The 26,470-nt window shown below is 44.6% G+C and overlaps 1 protein-coding gene across 1 annotated transcript in view; it reads left to right on the plus strand.

Moving 5' to 3' along the window:
- The first annotated feature begins 14,797 nt into the window (after positions 1-14,797).
- LOC126281792 (lysosomal alpha-mannosidase-like) overlaps positions 14,798-26,470 on the plus strand; it is a 275,270-nt gene continuing 263,597 nt past the window's right edge. Inside the window, exon 1 of the mRNA XM_049981026.1 lies at positions 14,798-14,893. The gene's annotated coding sequence lies outside the window, so the exon portion shown is untranslated. The remainder of the gene's footprint in view (positions 14,894-26,470) is intronic.

Raw genomic sequence — 26,470 nt, forward strand, 5'->3', positions numbered from 1 at the left:
AGTTGTAGGGGTAGGGGTAGAAGAAAAGGTTACAGGAGACTATGGGCTTGGGACAAGGATGAGAGAGGAGAAAGACTAATTGAGTTCTGTAACAAGTTTCAGCTAGTAATAGCGAATACTCTGCTCAAGGATCACAAGAGGAGGAGGTATACTTGGAACAGGCTGGGTGATACGGAAAGATTTCAGTTAGATTACATCATGGTCAGACAGAGATTCCGAAATCAGATACTGGATTGTAAGGCGTACCCAGGAGCAGATATAGACTCAGATCACGATACAGTAGTGAAGAAGAGTAGGCTGAAGTTTAAGACATTAGTCAGGAAGCATCAATACGCAAAGAAGTGGGATACGGAAGTACCAAGCAACGCTGAGACGCACTGGAAGTTCTCTAATGCTACAGAGACCGCAATAAGGAATAGCTCAGTACAGTTGAAGAGCAATGGACATCTCTAAAACGGACCTTCACAAAAGTTGGTAAGGAAAACATGGGTGCAAATAAGGTAACTGCGAAGAAACCATACGTATCAGAAGAAATACTTCAATTGAACGATGAAAGGAGGAAGTACAAACATGTTACGGGAAACTCAGGAATACAGAAATACACATCGCTGAGAAATGAAATAAGTAGGAAGTGTAGGGAAGCTAAGACGAAATGGCTGCACGAAAAATGTGAAGACATCGAAAAAGGAATGATTGTCGGAAGGACAGGCTCAGCATACAGGAAATTCAAAACAAACTTCGGTGACATTAAAGAAAGGGTGATAACATTAAGTGTGCAACAGGAGTTCCACTGTTAAATGCAGAGGAGAGACCGGATAGGTGGAAAGAATACATTGAAGGCCTCTATGAGGGGGAAGAATTGTCTGATGTGATAGAAGAAGGAACAGGGGTCGATTTCGAATACAGAGGGGATCCAATTTAAAACAGCTTTGGAGGACTTAAGATCAAATAAGGTAGAAGGGATAGATAACATTCCATCAGAATTTGTAATATCATTGGGGAAAGTGGCAACAAAACGACTATTCAGTTGGTGTGTAGAATGCACGAGTCTGGTGACATAACATATGACTTTCGGAAAAGCATCATCCACACAATTCCGAAAACGGCAAGACCTGACAAGTGCGAGAGGTATCTCACAATCAGCTTAACAGCTCATGCACACAAGTTGCTTACAATAATAATATACAGAAGAATGGAAAAGAAAACTGAGTAGGCGCCAGATGACGATCAGTTTGGCTTTACGAAAGGTAAAGGCACGAGAGAGGCAATTCTGACGTTGCGGTTAATAATGGAAGCAAGACTAAAGAAAAGTCAAGACACGTTCATAGGATTTGTCGACCTGGAAAAAGCGTTCGACAATGTAAAACGGTGCAAGATGTTCGAAATTCTGAAAAAAAGTAGGGATAAGCTATAGGGAGAGACGAGTGATATGCAATATGTACAACAGCCAAGAGGCAATAATAAGAGTGGACGACCAAGTTCGAAGTGCACATATTAAAAAGGGTATAAGACAAGCCCTTCGCCCCTACTGTTCAATCTGTACAACGAGGAAGCAATGATGGAAATAAAAGAAAGGTTCAGGAGTGGGATAAAATTCAAGGTGAAAGATATCAATGATATAATTCACTGATGACATTGCTATCTTGAGTGAAAGTCAAGAAGAATTACATGATCTGCTAAACAGAACGAACAGCCTAATGAGTACAGAGTACGGATTGAGAGTAAATCGAAGAAAGACGAAGGTAATGAGAAGTAGTAGAACTGAGAATAGCTAGAAACTTAACAACAGGACTGATGTTCACGTAGTAGATGAAGTTAAGAAATTCTGCTACCTAGGCAGTAGAATAACCAATGATGGACGGAGCAAAGAGGACATCAAAAGCAGACCAGCAATGGCAAGAAGGTCATTCCTGGCGAAGAGAAGTCTACTAATATCAAATATCGGCCTTAATTTGAGGAAGAAATTTCTGAGAATGTACGTCTTGAGTACAGCTTTGTATGGTAGTGAAACATGGACTGTGGGGATATCGGGATAGAAGAGAATAGAAGCATTTGAGATGTGATGCTACAGCGAATGTTGAAAATTAGGTGGACTGATAAGGTAAGGAATGAGGAGGTTCTGCCCAGAATCGGAGAGGAAAGGAACATGTGGAAAACACTGATAAGGAGAAGAGACAGGATAATAGGACATCTGCTAAGACATGAGGGAATGACTTCCATGATACTAGAGGGAGCTGTAGAGGGTAAAAACTGTAGAGGAAGACAGAGATTGGAATACGTCAAGCAAATAATTGAGGACGTAGATTGCAACTGCTACTCTGAGATGAAGAGGTTAGCACACGAGAGGAATTCGTGGCGGACCTTATCAAAAAAACAGTCAGAAGACTGATGACCCAAAAAAAAAAAATAGTATCAGCGCGGCTCAGAGTTTTCGCAGGGGGCTTCCGACTACTTGTTTAGCCCGTGCCACGTCGAGTTACTGCATTAGGGCGGGCAAAAGGAGGCCCACCACGATATTGGGAGGTGTCCCATGATTCTTGTCACCTCAATGCATAATATTGACACATAGCCTACTTAAATTATTTACATTGATACATGTTTACTGCGCCTTTCGTGTGAAGAGTATTTCGGCTAGTACTTTTCTGTCTTGATTGTTTAATTGCTCCTGTCAGCAATCCGTCGAACTGAACCTGCCAAGAAAGAATAATGAATTATGACACACATATTTCTTTTCATGCGATATTATACGGGGTGTTCCATTGATCATGACCGAGCCAAATAGCTCACGAAATAAGCGTCAAACGAAATAACTACAGAGAACGAAACTTGTCTGACTTGAAGGGGGAAACCAGATGATGCTATGGTTGGCACGCTAGATGGCGCTGCCGCAGGTCAAACGGATATCAACTGCGTTTTTAAAAATAGGAACCCCCATTTTTATTACATACTTGTGTAGTACGTAAACAAATATGAATGTTTTAGTTGGACCATTTTGTTCGCTTTCTGATAGATGGCGCTGTAATAGTCACAAACATATGGCTCACAATTTTAGATGAACAGTTGGTGACAGGTAGGTTTTTTAAATTAAAATACAGAATGTAGGTACGTTTGAACATTTTATTTCTGTTGTATTATTGTGATACATGAACCTTTGTGAACGTATCATTTCTGAGAAGGCATGCTGTTACAGAGTGATTACCTGTAAATACCACATTACTGCAATAAATGCTCAAAATTATGTCCGTCAACCTCAATGCATTTGGCAATACGTGTAACGACATTCCTCTCAACAGCGAGTAGTTCGCGTTCCGTAATGTTCGCACATGCATTGACAATGCGCTCACGCATGTTGTCAGGCGCTGTCGGTGGATTACGTTAGCAAATATCCTTCAACTTTCCCCACAGAAAGAAATCTGCGGACGTCAGATCCGGTGAACGTGCGGGCCATGATATGGTGATTCAACGACCAATCCACCTGTCATGAAATATGCTATCAGTACCGCTTCAACCGCACGCGAGCTATGTGCCGGACATCCGTCATGTTGGAAGTACATCGCCATTCTGTCATGCAGTGAAACATCTGATAGTAACATCAGTAGAACATTACGTAGGAAATCAGCATACATTGCACCATTTAGATTGCCATCGATAAAACGTGGGCCAATTACCCTTCCTCCCATAATGCTGCACCACACATTAACCCGCCAAGGTCGCTGATGTTCCACTTGTCGCAGCCATCGTGGATGTTCCATTGCCCAATATCACATATTATGACGGTTTACGTTACCGCTGTTGGTGAATGACGCTTCGACGCTAAATAGAAAGCGTGCAAAAAATCTGTCATCGTCCTGTAATTTCTCTTGTGCCCAGTGGCAGAACTGTACGCGACGTTCAAACTCGTCGTCATGCAATTCCTGGTGCACAGAAATATGGTACGGGTGCAATCGATGTTGATGTAGCATTCTCAGCACCGACGTTTCACATGTGGCTGAACACTTCCTGTTTCCTTAAATAACGTAACCATCCGGTGAACGGTCCGGACACTTGGATGATGTCGTCCAGGATACCGAGCACCATACATAGCACACGCGCGTTGGGCATTTTGATCACAACAGCCATATATCAAGATGATATTGACCTTTTCCGCAATTTGTATACGGTCCATTTTAACACGGGTAATGTATCACGAAACAAATACCGTCCGCACTGGCGGAATGTTATGTGATACCACGTACTTATACGTTTCTGACTATTAGAACGCCATCTATCACAGAGCGAAAAATGTGGTCCAACTAAAACTTTCAAATTTCTTTACGTACTAGACGAATATGTAATAAAAAATGGGGGTTTCTATTTAAAAATATACAGTTGATACCTGTTTGACCTATGGCAGCGAAATCTAGCGGGCCAGCCATAGCCCCATCCGGTTTCCCCCTTCAAGCTAGACGAGTTTCGATCTTTGTAGTTTTTTCGTTTGATTCTTATTTCTTGAGATATTTGGCCCCGTCACTATCAATGGACCACCCTGTATACAGTCATTCTGCCAGATTGTATTACTGTCTTGAAAGTGGCATGTCTGTAGCGCTGTGCAGTATAACCAAAGGAGGAATAAATAGTATTTTTACAAACTGTGGCAGCGCCATTCTAGCGGTAAATGTCTGATCGGTACGTGCAGGACATCAGGTAGTTAGCAGCGTGCCACAGGTCGTTAGAGAGGTGATAAAAGGCGACAATGAACGTATACCGGTGTGAAGACTATGGACACGTCGAAGCTATGAGGTTGGTCCTCAGGAGCGGGTAGTACGTAACTGAAGGCTCAAGTAGCCGTGTGAAGGCGTTCCACAAAGTTCCGTAACGTCTCCTAGCCAACAAAATACGAGTTTACGGAACACCGGACCTACTTCTGTGAATTTACTGGGAACCTCACAAGACACAGAATTCATTACGTCGTTCTTTACTGGCCGAAATCGACAGATGTATAGGTAACTCTCGGAGTATCCGAAGACGGGGTTTCAGTCTAGCTACGGATTACGATTTATATACAGGGTTTTTAAAAAAATTATGCAGTGCTTCGAGAGGAGGTTTTATTGTTGTTGTGGTCTTCAGTCCAGAGACTGGTTTGACACAGCTGTCCATGCTGTTCTATCCTGTGCAATACTCCTCATCTCCGAATAACTACTGCAACCTAAATCCTTCTGAATCTGCTTACTGTATTCATCTCTTGGTGTCCCTCTACGATTCTTAACCCACACGCTTCCCTCCAGTATTAACTTAAAATTCCAAAATGTGTCCTACCAACCGGTCCCTTCATTTAGTCAGCTTGTACCACAAATTTCTCTCCTCCCCAATTCTATTCACTACCTCCTCATTAGTTACGTGATCTACTCATCTAATCTTCATCATTCTTCTGTAGCACAACATTTCCAAAGCTTGTATTCTCTTCTTGGTTAAACTGTTTATCGTCTATGTTTCACTTCCATATATGGCTTCAGTCCATAAAAATACTTTCAGAAATGGCTTCCTGACACTTAAATCTATACTCGATGTTAGCAAATTTCTCTTGTTCAGAACCGCTTTTCTCGCCATTTGCCAGTCTACATTTTATATTCTCCCTACTTCGACCATCGTCAGCTGTTTTGCCTCTCAAATAGCAAAACTCATTTACTACTTTAAGTGTCCAATTCCTAATCTAATTCCCTCAGCAATACTCAGTGTGCTCCAGAGGAAGAGAAAATTGTGAAATGAGCACGGATTCTAAAATTCTTAACAGAAGAGCTGTGAGCACTTGTCCATCTTCACTGCTATGAAATACATCCATTCTGCTGCAAGCCTAATAGGATCTTACATACTACCAAACATCTGTCTTCAGTATCTATCAAATGATTTACGTGTTCTGCTACATGAGGTACCGTTCCAGCAACGGCTGGACACCTGGTTTATCCAAGATGGTGCACCGGCCCACTTTTTCTGAAATGTCTCACGCAAACATTTACTGAGAAATGGAATGGTCGCGGAGGTACAGAACGCCCAGTACGCGGGCTATCTCGTTCCACCGCTCTGAAGTTGCTGGACTTTTCGTTGTTGGGACACTAGAAAACCTTCATGTATGCAACTCGTTAATGATGTGCAAACTCTACAGGAAGGCGTCACCATTGGCTCGTAACGCAACCGTGACCAAACTGGAGTTTACTAGAGGGTGCGTGGTTCACCAAGACATCGGACAGAAGCATTTCCCACTATTTACCGACGGCTCGCAAGTGCGGGTCCTGTTATCGAGTTACGATTATTCCTTATAGTTTAGCCAAGTATAACAGCCTCAGAGTATGTCAATCACAGAATGTTATTCTGCCCCAATGTTACGCTGAAGCGCCAAACAAACTGGTACAGGCATGTGTATTCAAATACACAGATATATAAGCAGGCGGAATACGGCTCTACGGTCGGTATCGCCTATATAAGACAACAAGTGTCTGGCGCAAATGTTGGATCCGTTACTGCTCCTACAATGGCAAGTTATCGAGATTTAAGTGAGTCTGAACGTGGTGTTATAGTCGGCGCACTAGCGATGGGACACAGTATCTCCGAGGTAGCGATGAAGTGAGGATTTTCCCGTACGACTATTTCACGAGCCTGCCGTCAGTATCAGGAATCCGGTGCAAATTCAAATCTCTGACATCGCTGCGGCCGGATAAAGATCCTGCAAGAACGGGACCAACGACGACTGAAGAGAATCGTTCAACGTTACAGAAGTGCAACCCTTCCGCAAGTTGCTGCAGATTTCAATCGTGGGCCATCAACAAGTGTCAGCGTGCGAACCATTCAATGAAACATCATCGATATGGGCTTTCGGAGCCGAAGGCCCACTCGTTCACCGTTGATGACTACACGACACAAAGCTTTAAGCCCCGCCTATGCCTGTCAACACCTACATTGGACGTCGATGACTGGAAACGTGTTGCCCGGTCGGACGAGTCTCGCTTAAAATTCTATCGTGCTGATGGACGTGTACGGGTATTGAGAAAACCTGATGAATGTATGGACCCTGCATGTCAGCTGGGGTCTTTTCAAGTTGTTGAAGCCCCTGTAACGGTGTGGGTCGTGTGCGGCTGGAGTGATATGGGACCCCTGTTACATTTAGATACGAATCTGACACATGACAAGTACGTAAGGATTGTCCAGAGCGGTCTAAGGCGCTGCAGTCATGGACTGTGCAGCTGGTCCCGGCGGGAGTTCAAATGGCTCTGAGCGCTATGGTACGTAACATCTGAGGTCATCAGTCCCCTAGAACTTAGAACTACTTAAACCTGACTAACCTAAGGACATCACACACATCCATGCCCAAGGCAGGATTGGAACCTGCGACCGTAGCGGTAGCGCGGTTCCAGACTGAAGCGCCTAGAGCAGCTCGGTCACACCGACCGGCGCGGAGGTTCAAGTCCTCCCTCGGGCATGGGTGTGTGTGTTTTTTCTTAGGATAATTTAGGTTAAGTAATGTGTAAGCTTAGGGAGTGATGATCTTAGCAGTTAAGTCCCATAAGATTTCACACACATTTGAACATTCATGTCCATTGTGCATTCCGAAGTACTTAGACAATTCCAGCAGGACAATGCGAAACCCAACACGCCCAGAATTGCTACAGGGTGGCTCGAGGAACGCTCTTCTGAGTTCAGACACATCCGCTGGCCACCAAACTCCCCAGACATGAACATTGGTGAGCATATCTGCGACGCCTCGCATCGTGCTGTTGAGAAGAGATCTCCACCCTCTCGCACTCTTACGGATTTATGGACAACCCTGCAGCATTCACGATGTCAATGCCCTCCAGCACTACTTCAGACATTAGTCGAGTCCACGCCACGTCCTGCTGCAGCACTTCTGCGTTCTCGTGGGGTCTCTGCACTATGTTAGGCAAGTGTACCACTTTCTTTGGCACTTCAGTGTTACGAAGTTATACGGATATGTGATGAATGATGTGGAGTGTCGTTTGATAGGAGGCCAGTTGCAGTTACATCAGAGACTAATAGGATCTACACTCCTGGAAATGGAAAAAAGAACACATTGACACCGGTGTGTCAGACCCACCATACTTGCTCCGGACACTGCGAGAGGGCTGTACAAGCAATGATCACACGCACGGCACAGCGGACACACCAGGAACCGCGGTGTTGGCCGTCGAATGGCGCTAGCTGCGCAGCATTTGTGCACCGCCGCCGTCAGTGTCAGCCAGTTTGTCGTGGCATACGGAGCTCCATCGCAGTCTTTAACACTGGTAGCATGCCGCGACAGCGTGGACGTGAACCGTATGTGCAGTTGACGGACTTTGAGCGAGGGCGTATAGTGGGCATGCGGGAGGCCGGGTGGACGTACCGCCAAATTGCTCAACACGTGGGGCGTGAGGTCTCCACAGTACATCGATGTTGTCGCCAGTGGTCGGCGGAAGGTGCACGTGCCCGTCGACCTGGGACCGGACCGCAGCGACGCACGGATGCACGCCAAGACCGTAGGATCCTACGCAGTGCCGTAGGGGACCGCACCGCCACTTCCCAGCAAATTAGGGACACTGTTGCTCCTAGGGTATCGGCGAGGACCATTCGCAACCGTCTCCATGAAGCTGGGCTACGGTCCCGCACACCGTTAGGCCGTCTTCCGCTCACGCCCCAACATCGTGCAGCCCGCCTCCAGTGGTGTCGCGACAGGCATGAATGGAGGGACGAATGGAGACGTGTCGTCTTCAGCGATGAGAGTCGCTTCTGCCTTGGTGCCAATGATGGTCGTATGCGTGTTTGGCGCCGTGCAGGTGAGCGCCACAATCAGGACTGCATACGACCGAGGCACACAGGGCCAACACCCGGCATCATGGTGTGGGGAGCGATCTCCTACACTGGCCGTACACCTCTGGTGATCGTCGAGGGGACACTGAATATTGCACGGTACATCCAAACCGTCATCGAACCCATCGTTCTACCATTCCTAGACCGGCAAGGGAACTTGCTGTTCCAACAGGACAATGCACGTCCGCATGTATCCCGTGCCACCCAACGTGCTCTAGAAGGTGTAAGTCAACTACCCTGGCCATCAAGATCTGCGGATCTGTCCCCCATTGAGCATGTTTGGGACTGGATGAAGCGTCGTCTCACGCGGTCTGCACGTCCAGCACGAACGCTGGTCCAACTGAGGCGCCAGGTGGAAATGGCATGGCAAGCCGTTCCACAGAACTACATCCAGCATCTCTACGATCGTCTCCATGGGAGAATAGTAGCCTGCATTGCTGCGAAAGGTGGATATACACTGTACTAGTGCCGACATTGTGCATGCTCTGTTGACTGTGTCTATGTGCCTGTGGTTCTGTCAGTGTGATCATGTGATGTATCTGACCCCAGGAATGTGTCAATAAAGTTTCCCCTTCCTGGGACAATGAATTCACGGTGTTCTTATTTCAATTTCCAGGAGTGTATTTATTTCACTTGAATTTGCAACCAGCAGCAGCCTGTGAATTGGAGTCGGGGCGGCCGCTTGGCTGTGCGGCCGTGGACGCTCACCTCACGCTCCCTGGCCTCAACTCACAAGTGCGAGGCCGGCCGGCGTGGACACCCCAGCGCCTTCGGGCAAAGTGGGGTCCCCGGAACACTTGCGGAACCGCTCTGGTGCGAAGAAAAGCTCGCTTCCCCACTTGGGGACCGTCAGACGTGTATATCTGATGCCTCTTGAGAGAGCAAGTTGGCCCCAAAAACGTAGGGTTTTTCCAGTTTTAGACAGAGGAAAAGGAAACCAGAATCCGGGCATTCGTTCCACTTGAAATGCAAGCTTTCCATTCGTTAACAGCGAGACACTATCGAGTAGAGAGCGATGGAGATAGAAAGAGAGAGACGGAAAGTGGTTGTAACAGAGAGGAGTGGTGGTAGGGGGAAAAGTAAATTGAAGCGAACCCCAGCACTGGCCGGGAAGGTGAGATACGAGTCGAGATGATACTTCCGCTCCCCGAAAAACCAGTGGTCAACCACAACAAACGAAAGTAGGCGAAGGAGAGGTTTATAAAAGTAACAACGATCCTGATTCGCTAATGTTCACCCCATCGAACTCGAGAGTCAGCTCGCCTCCATAGACATTAGCAAAAAGGTGCATGTCGCAACTTCAGGAAAGTCACTTTTCTGCTGGCGTCGAGTGAGACTTGCTGTTGCTGACATGTCGGGTCCATGGATTCGTGAGGTTGTCCCCATACGAGTACACGTCCGTCCGCTCGATATAATTTGAGACGAGACTCGTCAGACCACGCAACCTGTTTCCAGACATCGACATTTCAAAGACGGTGTTGACGGGCCCAAGCGAGGCGTAAAGCTTTGTGTCGTGCAGTCATCAAGGGTTCACAAGTGGGCCTTCGGCTGCGAAAGTCCATATCGATGATGTTTCGTTGAATGGTTCGCACGCTGACACTCTTTGACAGCCCAGCATCTGCAGCAATCTGCGAAAGGGTTGCACCTGCGTCACGATGAACGATTCTCTTCAGTCGTCGCTGGCCCCTTCCTTGAAGGATGTTTTCCCGGCAGCAGCGAAGTCGGAAATTTGATATTTTACCGGACCTCTGATATTCAAGATACACTTGTGAAATGGTCGTACGGGAAAATCCCCACTTCACCGCTACTTCGGAGGTGCTCTGTCTCGTCGCTCGTGCGCGGACTATAACACCACGTAAAACTCGCTTAAATCTTGATAAGCTGTCACTGTAACAGCAGTAACCGATCAAACAACTGCGTCAGGCACTTGTTGTCTTATACAGGCGTTGCCGACCGCAGCGCCGTATTCTGCCTCTATTTGAATACGCATGCCTATACCAGCTTCTTTGGCTCTTCAGAGTGGCCTAGCGGTTCTAGGCGCTACAGTCTGGACCCGCGCGACCGCTATGGTCTCAGGTTCGAATCCTGCCTCGGGAATGGATGTGTGGGACGTCCTTAGATTAGTTAGGTTTAAGTAGTTCTAAGTTCTAGGGGACTGATGACCAAAGAAGTTAAGTCCCATAGTGCTCCGAGCCATTTGAACTAAACCGCCCACGAACTAACGGTGCCTCCATAAACCATATCAAACGTGAAAAGAACCAAACCATTTGCTCCATTTGCCTAAGGTGGAGGATTTGTGGAATATTCATACTTTGATCTTGTACAATAAGATATTGACACTAAGACGATGCTTTTGTATGGGTATAAAAACGGTCGCTACCCCAAGGGCTATACAAAACACTTAATAACCATTAGAACTCGGGGTATGAGACCCGAAAAAATCGCGTTTTATGCGCTTCGTTTTGGAACGCACTGATAAACATGCTGCTGCATAGGTACCGATTAGGAACAAGTTAAATTCGAACTATCACGTATATAATGTTGTGGGAAAAGCAAAACCAAGACTGCGATGTACCGACAGTACTCTTAGAAGATGCAAGAAATGTACTAAAGAGACTGCCTACATAGCGACATTACGCACGTCCGTCCTCTGCTAGAGGAATTCCTTGTCGGACAGGATCCTTACCAGACAAAATTGACGGAGGTCATAGAAATAGTCCAAAGAAGGGCAGCTCGTTTTGCTCGTACTATCTAGAAACAGGGGTCAGAGTGTCACGGACATGATACACGAATTAGGGTGTCAATCACTAAAACAAAGGCGTTTTTGGTTGCGACGAGGTATCCTCATGAAATATCGATCACCAAGTTTCTCCTCCGAAAGCGAAGATGCTATACTGTCGCCAACGTACAAAGGGAGAAAAGATCATCGTTATTAAATTCGAGAATCAGAACTTGCACGGATTAATTTTAAGTGGTCTTTTTTCTTGCGCTCTGTTACAGAGTTGAGCGATAGAGAAATAGTATGTACATGCCAGAATGAATTTTTCACTCTGCAGCGGACTGTATGTTAATGTGAAGCTTTCTGGCGTATTAAATTTGTATGTTGGAAGTGTTTGGAAGGTAGAAGATGATGTACTGGCGGAAGTAAAAGTGTAAGGAGGCGTCTTGAGTCGTGTTTGGGCAGCTGAGATAGTAGAGGAGCTGTCCGAAATAGGCAAAGGTTGCGAGTTCGTTTCTCGGTCCGGCACACACTTTTAATCAGCCAGGAAGTTTTTTGTCTGAATATGATTCGATGAACCCTTTGCCAGGCACTGTAGAGTGGCTTGCAGAGTAGTCATGTGGACGTAGATGTACATGTCACTGGTAGTGTAGACGTGTTACAGACCTTAGGCTTCAGGTTACTTGCGATGTACCTGTTAGTCAAGTTTTGGGAACGGCGCCCAGGTCAGTCGTATTCTGCGAGGAATTCCTACATTTGGGTTGTTTTCCGCTCGTTTAGTATTGTCGGTAAGGAAAGTGTATTCATCAACTGGCTCTACTAACTGGTTGCCTGGTTTATTATTTTTGTTTTACAGGCGTTTATTACCAAGAAAGTGAGGCAAGTTTTGGTTCTTGTATCACACTTTTTAGTTACTGCAGACCTCGAATTACGAGCGCACCATTATCGGCAGAGCACAAATGGCTCAGATATGAGCCATTGATTGTTATTCCTTAGTTATTTAAATGTAGAGATTTGAATACGTCTTCCAACGCAAGGGTAACAGTTTCGGAGGGATGGTACCTGCCAGCTCGGTGAACTTATTTGCCGATTGGGATCGTATTGCTAATACTGTCTTCATCCACTATAATAGTCATTGATAGCTGCTCAGAGTCTTCATGAGTTTATGTTTCTGAAATAATTGTTTAGAAAATCGAAGTGTGTATCACATGTTATCGCTTAATTTAGTGATATGAAACTTTTCTTGAGGATGCCTTCATGTGTTATATGAAAGTAAGATGATAATATTTTTAATTATATCGTTTATTCTTCCGTCTCAGTGTTTTTTGTTTTTTGTATTTTTTAAGAACTACCTAACCCGACAATGCTTTTCAATTGCTAAGTATGTATGGATATTGAATATACACCCTAAGTTCCGGCCAACCCCTTCCCCCCCCCCCCCCCCCCCGCTGCCTCTGCCCATGTCGTCATCCATCCCCTATTTCCTTGTGTCTCCTCCTCCACCCTCTCTCTGTCCATCTCCTCCGCCCCCCCCCCCCTCCCACTCTATGTCAATTTCCGTCTGAATATCCAGTAGAACATTGTGTAAAAATTTGAAGCAAACTCGTCAAGCCCTTTTCGAGGTTTTTGATAAGAACGTTCCCTTTCATACATATATACTATGTAATACATTACAAAAGTATATAGGCGTCGGCCGCTGTGACCGAGCGGTTCTAGGCGCTTCAGTCCGGAACCGTGCGACTGCTATGGTCGCAGGTTAGAATCCTGCCTCGAGCATTGATGTGTGTGATGCCCTTAGGTTAGTTAGGTTTAAGTAGTTCTAAGTTCTAGAGGACTGATGACCTCAGATGTTAAGTCCCATAGTGCTCAGAGCGATTTTAATATATAGGCTTGTCGGTACGAATGTTCATTAGAGTATCGCCTAAGAACTAGAAGTAAATCGGTCAAGAACTTTCCGAGGTTTTGATAACTACACTGCCTTTCATACAGGATGAAGAAAAATACGCGCACAACGAAATCTTGTTAGAGATATTTTTGTATTGCCAATATGTGAAGAATCGCGCTGCGAAGTCCGAATGGGTGAGTTTTTCTACACTCTGTATATTATATACATGTCTATATAATATAGATACATTACAAAAATAAATAGCCTTCGTTAGAATGTCGTGTAAAAATTTGTAGTAAATCGGCCAGTCGCGGTGGCCTCGCGGTTCTAGGCGCTCAGTCCGGAACCGCGCGACTGCTACGGTCGCAGGTTCGAATCCTGCCTCGCTCATTGATGTGTGTGATGTCCTTAGGTTAGTTATAATTAAGTAGTTCTAAGTTCTAGGGGACTGATGACCTCAGATGTTAAGTCCCATAGAGCCATTTTTTGTAGTAAATCGGTGAAGAAGTTTTCGAGATTGAGATTTTTCACTCTGCAGCGGAGTATGCGCTGATATGAAACTTCCTGGCAGATTAAAACTGAGTGCTGGACCGAGACCCGAACTCGGGACCTTTGCCTTTCGGGGGCAAGTGCTCTGCCATCTGAGCTACCCAAGCACGATTCACGCCTCCTCTGTAAAGTTTGGAATTAGGAGACGAGGCATTGGCTGAAGTAAAGTTGTGAAGAGGGGGTGTGAGTGGTGCTTGGGTAGCTCAGATGGTAGAGCACGTGCGCGCAAAAGGAAAAGGTCCCGAGTTCAAGTCTCGGTCCAGCACACAGTTTTAATGTGCCAGGAAGTTTCAGTTTTCGAGATTTTCGGTAACAACGTGTCTCTCTTTTATATGTATAATTGTCAAAGTCTTTTTCTTTTTCGTTATGATGAAAACATGTGACAGCAGAACTGTCGAACTGAACGCATTTTTTTTACTTTCTTTTTCGTACCAAAAATACCATTACCACCAACAGTTATAAACGAAGAAAGACCTACCAAGTCGGTCGCGCTGTTCTGAAGCGATGATCCTTGAAAACTGATTTTAATTTCCGACTTTTCTGACGGATTTTCCAAAGGCTTTCTTCCGTAAGGACCCTGTGCTGACAATAAAGAACGCAACAGAAAAAATCGATCACACCGGTCAAGCCGTTCTCAGGCGGTGATCTCCCACACGCGTGGCAGCTGATTTTTGTTTGTCCAGGCGTGTCCTACAGTGCGAGCGGCGGCACCTCACCTGCTGTCGTCACCGTACGAGCGCCGATAAGGCCTCGTCTGCGTGGGCGGTCGGGCGCTGAGGTGACACGAGGAGTGAGCGGTGAGCAGAGCTGCTGATACAGCGGCGGAGCAGGGCAGAGCTGGCGCAGCCCCGCACACGGTGTCTGCCGGCTGTGGAGGCAGCGAGAGAGCGGCGAGCGGCGAGCAGCAGGTGAGTGGCAGCAGAAGCAGCGGCTCACACAACCTGCGCGCCACCGCGCTCACTAGTCGCAGGGTAGCCAGGTAATAATGTACACGACTCCAGGGTGAGATTTTCACTCTGCAGCGGAGTGTGCGCTGATATGAAACTTCCTGGCAGATTAAAACTGTGTGCCGGACCGAGACTCGAACTCGGGACCTTTGCCTTTCGCGGGCAAGTGCTCTACCATCTGAGCTACCCAAGCACGACTCACGCCCAGTCCTCACAGCTTCACTTCCGCCAGTACGTCGTCTCCTACCTTCCAGACTTTACAGAAGCTCTCCTGCGAAACTTGCAGAACTAGCACTCCTGAAAGAAAGGATACTGCAGAGACATGGCCTAGCCACAGCCTGGCAATATCCTTTCTTTCAGGAGTGCTAGTTCTGCAAGGTTCGCAGGAGAGCTTCTGTAAAGTTTGGAAGGTAGGAGACGAGGTACTGGCGGAAGCAAAGCTGTGAGCACGGGGCGTGAGTCGTACAACATACGAGAACACATCTGTGTCTCAAAAACTATTCGCCTAAATATTATGATATATACATATTTGAAACTGTCTTTTTAAGTCCATCATGTTACGCTAAAATTTAACATAGGGTTCCATTTAAAAAAAGATGGCCTCATATCTCTGTAATAAGAAAATAGCACAAACATGAAATGTGATGTATTCAAGTCGCCCCTGTCCCTGTAATTCACTGACCAAACGGCATCTTTGTATCTATTACGGTTGGGGAGATGCAAGGGGTGTTATGACTTAACTGCCTCTATGTTTTCTAACAGAGAAGCTAAACACAAATATTTTCATAGGTTCAGTTTCGAAAATTACTGCCTAGTGAAATATTTCCATAAAACAAAATTATTATGGCTTTCGTGGTCAATTGTTGACAAACTGCCTGTTGGCTTCTGTCTCGGGTTATTCGGCCGACGTTCTGACGTTTCACCAGCACATGTGGCTGACATTGCCAAAGCTTCACCATCCACTGCTTTTATGCCCTATCTCACTCTTTTATGTGCCGGATAGCATTTTATGCATTCTTTATTTTGTAACCGAGAAGTCAAATACTAACTGTCAAATATGTAGCTGCAAAACTACTTTACTAGTTTCTTAATACTGATGTATTTTTTTTAAAAAAAAAAACATGCATCCACTATTTCGACACCCTATGCGTTAGATTTCCAAACTGAAACACGTACTTCTTCCTCACCGAGAAACCAAAAACAAATTTTCGTAGGTCTGGCTTAAAAATTGCAAAAACAGTGACATTTTTCAAAAACCTTTCACCCCTGTTTCCCCCTTTAGTGGTGGAATTTCTAAAGATCCCTTCGTAAACGACGCGTACCGTATAAGATCCACACCTTCACAAAACTTCAAGTTTCTATCCTTAGCGTTTTGGGCTGGGCGATGATGAGTCAGGACAATGCTTGTTATAAACATATACAGGGTGTCACAAAAAGGTACGGCCAAACTTTCAGGAAACATTTCTCACACACAAATAAAGAAAAGATGTTATGTGGACATGTGTCGGGAACGCTTAATTTCCATGTTAGAGCTCATTTTAGTTTGTTCTTCCACCTACGCTCAATGGAGCACGTTATCATGATTTCATACGAGATACTCTACCTGTGCTGCTAGAACATGTGCCTTTTCAAGTACGACACAACATGTGGTTCATGCACGATGGAGCCCCTGCACATTTCAGTCGAAGTGTTCGTACGCTTCTCAACAACAGATTCGGTGACCGATGGATTGGTAGAGGAGGACCAATTCCATGGCCTCCACGCTCTCCTGACTTTCATTTATGGGGGCATTTGAAAGCTCTTGTCTACGCAACCCCGGTATCAAATGTAGAGACTCTTCGTGCTCGTATTGTGGACGGCTGTGATACAATACGCCATTCTCCAGGGCTGCATCAGCGCATCAGGGATTCTATACGACGGAGGGTGGATGCATGTATCCTCGCTAACGGAGGACAATTTGAACATTTCCTGTAACGAAGTGTTTGAAGTCACACTGGTACGTTCTGTTGCTGTGTGTTTCCATTCCATGATTAATGTGATTTGAAGAGAAGTAATAAAATGAGCTCTAACATGGAAAGTAAGCGTTTCCGGACACATGTCCACATAACATATTTTCTTTCTTTGTGTGTAAGGAATGTTTCCTGAAAGTTTCACCGTACCTTTTTGTAACACCCTGTATAGACTATTATTATTATTATTGTTATTATTATTATCCTTAATTACCGTTAGGGAGATGTCTAAACACAATCAATTTTCATGTCATATTCTTGTCTCTTTCCGTTGTATTCGCTGTGTCCCTTCTTCTTCCTCTCTTCCGTCTACTTCTTCCCTGTGTTCTTCTCTTCGCGCGTTTCCGGAAATTTCTGTTTTCTGATTTTTGTTCTCTGTGTTTTTTCCTGTCTGTCATGCATCCTTTGTGGGTGTGCGGTTTCTCGAGGTCTTCCACAGTTACCTTTACCCAGTTACCTTTCATTATATTAGTCGTCACGGCTTTAAAAATCTAAGCGGTCAGTCTATTATCACTCATACTATGTACACATATCACAAAAAGTTTTGCGTCACCTCGGTTCCGAGAGTTCCGGAACCTGTACAGAAAACTGGAACAGATATCAACATAAACATCATTCCCGCTCTTTTTATTGCTCATGAAAAACCACACATTGCATGTTGTACCACCATACAGTGAGATCTTCAGAGGTCCACGCTGCTGTACACAACGGTACCTCTAATACCCAGTAGCACGTCCTCTTGCATTGATGCACGCCTGTATTCGTCCCGCCATACTATCCACAAGTTCATCGAGGCACTCTTGGTCCAGATTGTCCCACTTCTCAACGGCGATTCAGCGTGGACCCCTCAGAGTGGCTGGTGGGTCACATCGCCCATAAACAGCCCTTTTCAATCTATCCTAGTCATGTTCGATGGGGTTCATGTCTGGAGAACATGCTGGCCACTCAAGTCGAGCGATGTCGTTATCCTGAACAAAGTCATTCACAATATGTACACCATGGGGGCGCGAATTGTCGTCCATGAAGACTAATGCCTCGCCAATATGCTGCTGAGATTGTTGCACTATCGGTCGGAGGATGGCATTCACGTATCGTACAGCCGTTACAGCGCCTTCCATGACCACCAGCGTCGTACGTCGGCCCCACATAATGCCACCCCAAAACAGCAGGGAACCTCCATCTTGCTGCTCTCGCTGGACAGTGTGGTTCAAAAATGGTTCTGAGCACTATGGGACTTAAATTCTGAAGTCATCAGTCCCCTAGAACTTAGAACTACTTAAACCCAACTAACCTAAGGACATCACACACATCCATGCCGGAGGCAGGATTCGAACCTGCGACCGGAGCGATCGCGCGGTTCCAGACTGCGTTCAGCTTGACCGGGTTACTTCCAAACACATCTCCGACAATTGTCTGACTGGAGGCATATGGCGTTGCTGTCAGGGTTCCTCCGAGCCATAATCCGTAAGCAGCGGTCGTCCACTGCAGTAGTAGCCCTTGGGCGGCCTAAGCGAGACATGTCATCGACCGTTCCTGTCTGTCTGTATTCCCACAATGTCCGAACAACATCGCTTTAGTTCACTCCGAGACGCCTGGACACTTCCTTTGCTGAGTGCCCTTCCTGGCACAAAGTAACAATGAGAACGCGATCGAACCGCGTTATTGACCGTCTAGGCATGGTTGAACTACAGACAACACTAGCCGTGTACCTCCTTCCTGGTGGAATGACTGGAACTGATTGGCTGTCGGAGCCCCTCCGTCTAATAGGCGCTGCTCATGTATGGTTGTTTACATCTTTGGGCGGGTTTAGTGACGTCTCTGAACAGTCAAAGGGACTGTGTCCGTGATACAATATCCACAGTCAACGTCTGTCTCCAGGAAATCTAGGAACTGGGGTGATGCAAAACTTTTTTTGATGAGTGTACGTGCCCCTAAAACCTTGCCGTTCTATACCTGATTTTCTTTGCAATCGTCTGTCTGTTCGTGCAGTTCTTTTTTCGGTCTCTCTGTCCAGATCCCCTCTCGCTGAAGCGGCCATTTCATCCTGCTCAGTGCATTCCTCTCTCGTTTTTCCATTTCTTTGATTTTCTTTTTTCCTTGATTACTGTTGTCTCTGAAGTACACAAGGCCTCTAGTAAGACTACTGTACTGTAGTGTCTTAATTTGACATTGATTTGCTCTAGGTTCCTACGCCTTTTGCAGTTTCGTGATCCTTTCTTGATTGAATGTCGAGTTCAACCATGTTTTCTACATACTCTCTGCCAGGTATTCGAAACTCTTTAGCTGTGTTATCTTCCCGTACTTCCTCACCAGTTGGTGTCTGTCCTTAGATTTTGTATCTATGCAACACTTTTTTTTTTCATACGAGATTTGTAGTCCTGTTTTGCCTGACAGCTCGTGTAGTGTCTCTCGAGCTTTTTAGGCTTCTCTTCCGTTATTTCTTATGACGGCTGTGTCAGGAGCAAAGGCCAGATATTTTATGTAGACGGTTTCATCCTTTTGTCCCGCCCTCTTTATCGTCCACCCCCGGTAGCTGAGTGGTCAGAGCGATAGAATGTCAATCCTAATGGCCCGGATTCGATTCCCGGCTGGGTCAGAGATTTTCTCCGCTCAGGGACTAGGTGTTGTGTTGTCCTAATCATCATCATTTCATCCCCATCGACGCGCAAGTCGCCGAAGTGGCGTCAAATCGAAAGACTTGCACCCGGCGAACGGTCTACCCGACGGGAGGCCCTAGTCACAAGACCGCCACATGCTATCTTTGCCGCACTGACTCCTTTATGCCACGTTCTGATGACTCTGTCCAGAACTGAGTCAAATAAAGTGATTGACTTTGCGTGCTGCATTTGTTTCCTGGTTTACCTTTCTCTCCTAGTTCTCCACTTTCATTTCTTTCACCGTGCTGAGGATGTAGGCATACGGGAAGTGCACGAATTTCATTGTGTTGAACCTCGACTTTCTAATAGTTTTTAGAGACACTGGATCTGTTCACGGCATTATCTTCCATTTCCTTTAACAAAGGTATTTAATATGTGAACCGTACAATACTTATGCATAAGTTGGAACATTATAGGATCAATAATAGCCCCTGTCATATCTCGAAAGTAGGAAGCAGGGAAGAGATTCGAATGTGACTGGGGGTCGTCAGAAGTCGGGAGTGCTACAGCGCTGCGTTCTGGGTTCATTGTTTTTCTTCATGTATATCAATAAACTATCGCAGAACACATCAGATGATAAAAAAGCTGTTCTCGTTGCTGATGATACAAATGTTACTGTGAAAGACGTGAAACATAATGTAAATGCTGTAGCTAATAGTGTAGTCAGTAAGATCACAACGTGGCTTTCAGAAAACAGAACAACCCTCAACTGCATAAAACGCAATGCGTAGAGATTCTGACACGGAGCTCTTGTAGGAGTGAAATTTGACGGTCGCTGGCTGGTCACACGGCCGCTGAAGTCGGCCATTTAAAGTTGGTGGGTCAAAGGTCTAACAATACCACCACTTGCAAAGTAGGTTAGACATCAGATTAATAATGTTGCGCACGCAGCATATGTTCAATTTATCGGGCAACAATGAAGTTATTGGCTGTGGATGGTATCGTCGGAATGGAAATAATGAAGTCACTGTAAAAAAGTCATTAATTTTTGACACTTATCTTGAATGGATTCCCACGTAGATTTCGTCGAATTTGTTATGGCTTGTTGATTATAGGGTGATTCCACTTTGACTGCTAGAGAGTCCGGACCTGTATTTTAGCAATATTTGAAGACCTAACTAATGAGTTTTTCAGGAAATTCTTAATGATCTAACAATCCCAGATCAGAACAATGGTATGGTAGAAATAATTTTCGAGTTGGTGTTGTCGCGCGGGATTAGCCGAGCAGTCTCAGGCGCTGCAGTCATGGACTGTGCGGCTGGTCCCGGCGGAGGTTCGAGTCCTCCCTCGGGCATGGGTGTATGTGTTTGTCCTTAGGATAATTTAGGTTAAGTAGTGTGTAAGCTTAGAGACTGATGATCGTAGCAATTATGTCCCATAAGATTTCACACACATTTGAACATTTTTTTTTTTTTGACTTGGTGTTCACGATCCACATTTTTATTAAATTTCTTATAAATTCACATATACTTCTTCTTAACTGTCACATGATCAAGAAAACAGTTTTGTATCAATCTTCATATATTTAATTTCCACTTTAACCAAACACAAGACTTGACTTTTCTTTTACAAAGCGAAATAACAACTTAACTTCTGCAAAGTGAAACAAAGACTGCTCTGTGCGCATTCGCGCCAAAATGGTTACAAGTAAGTCAAAAATTATGACAGTCTCACAGAAATGAATACACACAAAAACCATATCACTGTAATTTATCGATACATCGGAGTACCTATTCATTAATAAAACCAAAAGTGAAAATTGTCAGAAAAATATGTCTGTTACTTCGCAGAAAAGTATCAAGAACTGGGGTTGGAGTGCCGTAATGGTCACGTAAATAAAGAACCATTACAGAGGGAAGGAGTACACTTTGTTAGAAATATCGCGTTACAGGTTCCTGTGCCGAATGCTGGTGTGGCTTCGGCAAAAGAATGATCGCCACTGCCACTGGCGCTGAAGCGCAGAGCTCTGTTTGCTTCGCTGACTTCCATTCTGCTGTCTCGTGGTTTGTGACAATTTCGGGCTCCTCTCTGTGACCTCACTGACTATACTCCTAGGCCAGTAATGTGCGGCCACTCTGCTCTGCGGTGTCAGTTGGGCCGTTGTTCCAGTGGCTCGGAATCTCGAGACTCCGCCACCCCGGCTGTCTGCTCCACTGCGGGATTTCTTGTCGATTGCACTGACTCATCCAGCGAAAGGCAGCCACGTTCATGCAGTGAGCACCGACGGAAAAACAACTGCCGCTCTGTTAAGAGTTCCTTAAGCACTGTACAGAAAGGTGTGCACTAGTCGCCATGTTTTATCTCCAGCAACCTTCCAACAGAACTGAAGAAATCGGAGCGACAATCGCAATGTGTTCCAATCGAAGTTGACAGGTCTGCGTGTAGGTCTTGCAGCAGTTGAAAATTTTTCTTCGCTTTTTTTCCTTGTGGTCTTCAGTCCACAGACTGGTTTTATGCAGCTCTCAATGCTGCTCTAACCTGTAAAAGCCTCTTCATCTCCGAATGACTAGTGCAACCTACACCGCTCTGAATTCGTTTACTGTATTCATCTCTTGGTCTCCCTTTACGATTTTTAACCCCCCCCCCTCCCTTCCCCCACGCTTGCCCCCAATTCTAAATTGGTGATCCCTTGATGTTTCAGACTGCGTCTACCAACCGATCCCTTCTTTTAGTCAAGTTGTGCCACAAATTTCTCTTCTCCCCAATTCTATTCAGTAGCTCCTCATTAGTTACGTGATCTACCCATCTAATCTTCAGCATTCTTCTGTAGCACGACATTTCAAAAGCTTCTATCCTCTTCTTATCTAGATTATTTATCGTCCATGTTTCACTTCCATAAATTGCTACATTCCATACAAATATTTTCAGAGATGACTTCCTGACACTTATATCTATTCTCGATGTTAGCAAATTTCTCTTCTTCAGATATGTTTTTCTTGCCTAGTTAGTCTACATTTTATATCCTCTCTACTTCGACCATCATCAGTTATTTTGCTCCACAAATAGCAAAATTCATCTTCTACTTTAAGTGCCTCATTTCCTGGTCTGATTCCCTCAGCATCACCTGATTTAATTCGATCACATTCCATTATCCTAGTTTTCCTTTTGCTGACGTTGCTCTTATATCCATCTTCCAATACTCTCTCCATTCCTCTCTGGCAGTAATAACCGCTTCAGCTGTATTTAGTCCTTTATTAGTGGATCACTACCAGTTTCGTGACATTAAATGCCAAATATTTTGGTGAGCATATGAGTAAAACATTAGAGCGGTAAAGTTCGGAATCTTTTTACCCAACATTCGTTGACGGTCAAAACGAAAACATCGCTAGAAGACGGTATGCCAGCTTAAAAAATGCCAGATTTCAATATAGTGAATGGGTCCAGAACAACTCTTACCATAGTGATCGCTTCTCCGAACCGTACAGAACCGCGTACAGCCGACCTGTCCACTGTACTGGAATCTGGAAGTTTTTAATCTGACATACCGTCTTTTAGTGGTGTTTTGTTTTGATGGTCTTCGAATGTTGGGTAAAAAGGCTCCGAGCTTTTCTGCTCTGATGTTTTAATCATATCTTCACCTGAAGATGTGGCTTTTATTGCCACGAAATCGGTAGTGATCGAATAATAGGTGCCTAAATACAGCTGAAGCTGCCACTAATAGCCACGACTACTCATACTTATGGTCGCCCCACCTACAAGGCTGTCTGTTATCTATTCCATTCAACTGCTCTTCCACGTCCTTTACTGGTTTGTTTCCTTTACTGCTTGCTCAACATACAGATGAATAGGCTACAACCCTATCTCACTCCCTTCTCAACCACTACTTCCCTTTCGTGCCCCTCGGCTCTTCGAACTGCCATCTGGTTTCTCTACAAATTCTAAATAGCCTTTCGTTCTCTGCATTTTACCCCTGCCACCTTTTCTCTGCAGTTTGTTACTTGTTCATATACTGTGTCACAGTTTTTCTTTGCTTTATTAATTCTTCAGGTTCTTTTTTTTATTGATTTTTTGGTTCAAATGGCTCTAAGCTCTATGGGACTTAACATCTGAGGTCATCAGCCCCTGGACTTAGAACTACATAAACCTAACTAACCTAAGGACATCACACACATCCATGCCCGAAGCAGGATTGGAACCTGCGACCGTAGCAGCAGCCTGGTTCCGAACTGAAGGGCCTAGAACAGCACGGCCACAGCGGCCGGCAATTTTTTTAAATCAAAACTCTATCAATTACGTACTTAGTTGTTACATGATAAAATACCTTTGGTTCACATGGTCCAGAGTGTCCTGATGACCATATAAAAAAGCGTTTATCATTTTCGCCTTTCCTCTTGAATTTTCGAATCGTGCACGAGAACGACAAGTGTGGGAAAGCCGCAACCGATTCTCTCGCCGCGGTCGTTTTGCGAGATGTCCGTCGGAGCAGTCAGTCGGTGCCTCGGCCAACTTTTTTAGGGATAAACCCTCACGTCATTCCAGCAACAGACTGCTGTGCGGTGGTCCACGCCTCTCTTGCAGCGCCTGCTGAGAACCTCCCTCACGCTGTCGCAGTCACTTCACGGTCCTGATCCGGTGAAGAAGCGCACGGCCCTTCTCTGGCTGCTAGCCACTCCCCCTGTTAAGAACACAGCTTGGTGTGCGTCCCCCACAGACTAGCAACATCTAAGAACGGTCGAAAGAGAGCTCTGTAAGCCACTTGTCTGGTGCTGGTTTCATTCTTTCTTCCAGTTATTTATTGGTCAATCTGACTCATTATATACTTAAACAGTACATTGAATATAGGACAAGTCAAAATTGCGAAAGGAGCAGAAACACACACACACACACACACACACACACACACACACACACACACACAGAGAGAGAGAGAGAGAGAGAGAGAGAGAGAGAGAGCATTAATTACAGATAACAATCATAAATTACAAGTGACAAATATCGCAATTTGAATTTAACCATTATTACATATCATTGTTTACAAGGCTATTTTTTGTAATTTAAAAATTCTTTTACAGAGTAAAAACATTTTTCCACTAGAAATGACTTAAGATTATATTTAATAAATTTTGTGTTGCTGCGATTTTAAATCACTGGGTAGGCTGTTATATAGCTGAACTGTTATCTGTGATACACTTTTTTGGTACAGTGCTGTTCTACACTGTGACATGTGGATATTATTTGTGTTTCTTGTGTTGTGACTGTGTATATGCTTATTTTGTTGAAGATGTCCAGTTTGATTTAAAACATACTCATTTGCGAACAGGATACACTCATATATGCAAATGCTCGGTAGGCTTATTATTTTCATCTGGATGAAATATGGTCTACATGTTTCAAGTTCTCTTAGGTTGCAGATAGCCCTGATTCCTCTTTTCTGCATCCTAAAGATCTCTGTGATGGTGGCTGAATTTCCCCAGAAGATTAGCCCATACCGAAGTAGTGCATATGCCTGAATAACTGTTGACTTGCTTGTACTTTTATTTAACACACGCAGAGCATAACAAGCGTTTGAAAGTTTTTCTCAAGTTCTTTTATATGACAGTCCCATTTTAAATTATCTTGTACACATAGGCCTAGAGCCTTAGTGTCAGTAACCGAGTTCAGTAACGTATTTTCAAGGTATGGTACTGTAACGAAGTTTTGCACATGTGGAGAAGAGTAGAAATTCATAGGCAGGTTTTTCTTTATTTATTATTATTATTATTATTTTTTTGAAACCAGCTAGTAATTTGGGACTTTACAATATCTATTGCTACTTCCAATGAGCGGTTCACATCAATTTCTAAATTTTTCAGCTAACTTTCAGAGAGTAAATCAGCATAAAGACTAACGGTCTCGGAAATGGTGAACAATTATAGAAAATCTACGCTAAAACTCAGGACACGTTTCAGTTACTTTCGAAGGACTGGACAACTAGAAGTCTCGCGGCCAGCCAGATAAGAGATTCCCATACACGCACGAGCATGCAAGGTGGTAACACGCTCTACTGAGAAAAAAAAAGTATTTCGCAAAGACTTACCTTTTCCGAACCACCGGAAGAACTAACAGCCACCCAACTCGTACACCTGCCTAACCCTGGTCATCAGACATGCGTTTACGATCGAAGTACTCAGTAAAGTACACTTATAACAATTGTTAGAGTTTAACTCTCCTAAATTGAGAGATTTTTTCCATTGTAATTGTGCAATCAGCTGTATCACACATCTATGGACAAGCGTGTTTTACTTGCTGTATTTCTCTTAATTGTACGTTCTCTACAATTAACGGTCTGTCAAGCGCTGACGTAAAAGAATGTGATATTAAAACATCTTACATATTTAACTGTTACCGTTATTATTATTAAGACCCTACGTATATGTAGCACTTTATGACAACTGGTCTTGATGGCACGTTATGTCGGTGCACGTATTTCTCAATGGAGGGAGGAGGGATAGACAGCATATCGAGGCCCCAAAACCCGTAAGAGTTCTCCTGTGAATTTCCACGTGCAGCTCGACGGCCACTGGGATTGTAGACTTACGCTCCTTTTGGATTAGATTCATTTTTCATTCCATAGACCAAAAAATTAGATGATTCCCTTGGGTGCGGGACAGGTCAGAAAGTATAAAATATAAAACATAAAACATTTGAATATAATACTCACTACCCTGATTATTTGCCAGGACATTGTCAAAATAGACGAATACATTCCAGTAAACTGGAACTGCTAATATTTACAGAATTAATACACTGTCAGATTAAAAGATACTTATGCACTTTTAATAAATTTATCATTCACAAACTACCTAATCTTGAGGGTTATGACCGAGTACTGTCAAAACTGGAATCTAACAGACATTTTCACCAAAGCTGGTCTAACAGTCCCTGATAAGATA

The sequence above is a fragment of the Schistocerca gregaria genome, chromosome 1, assembly GCF_023897955.1.
Source record: "Schistocerca gregaria isolate iqSchGreg1 chromosome 1, iqSchGreg1.2, whole genome shotgun sequence".
In the NCBI taxonomy this organism is placed as follows: domain Eukaryota; kingdom Metazoa; phylum Arthropoda; class Insecta; order Orthoptera; family Acrididae; genus Schistocerca; species Schistocerca gregaria.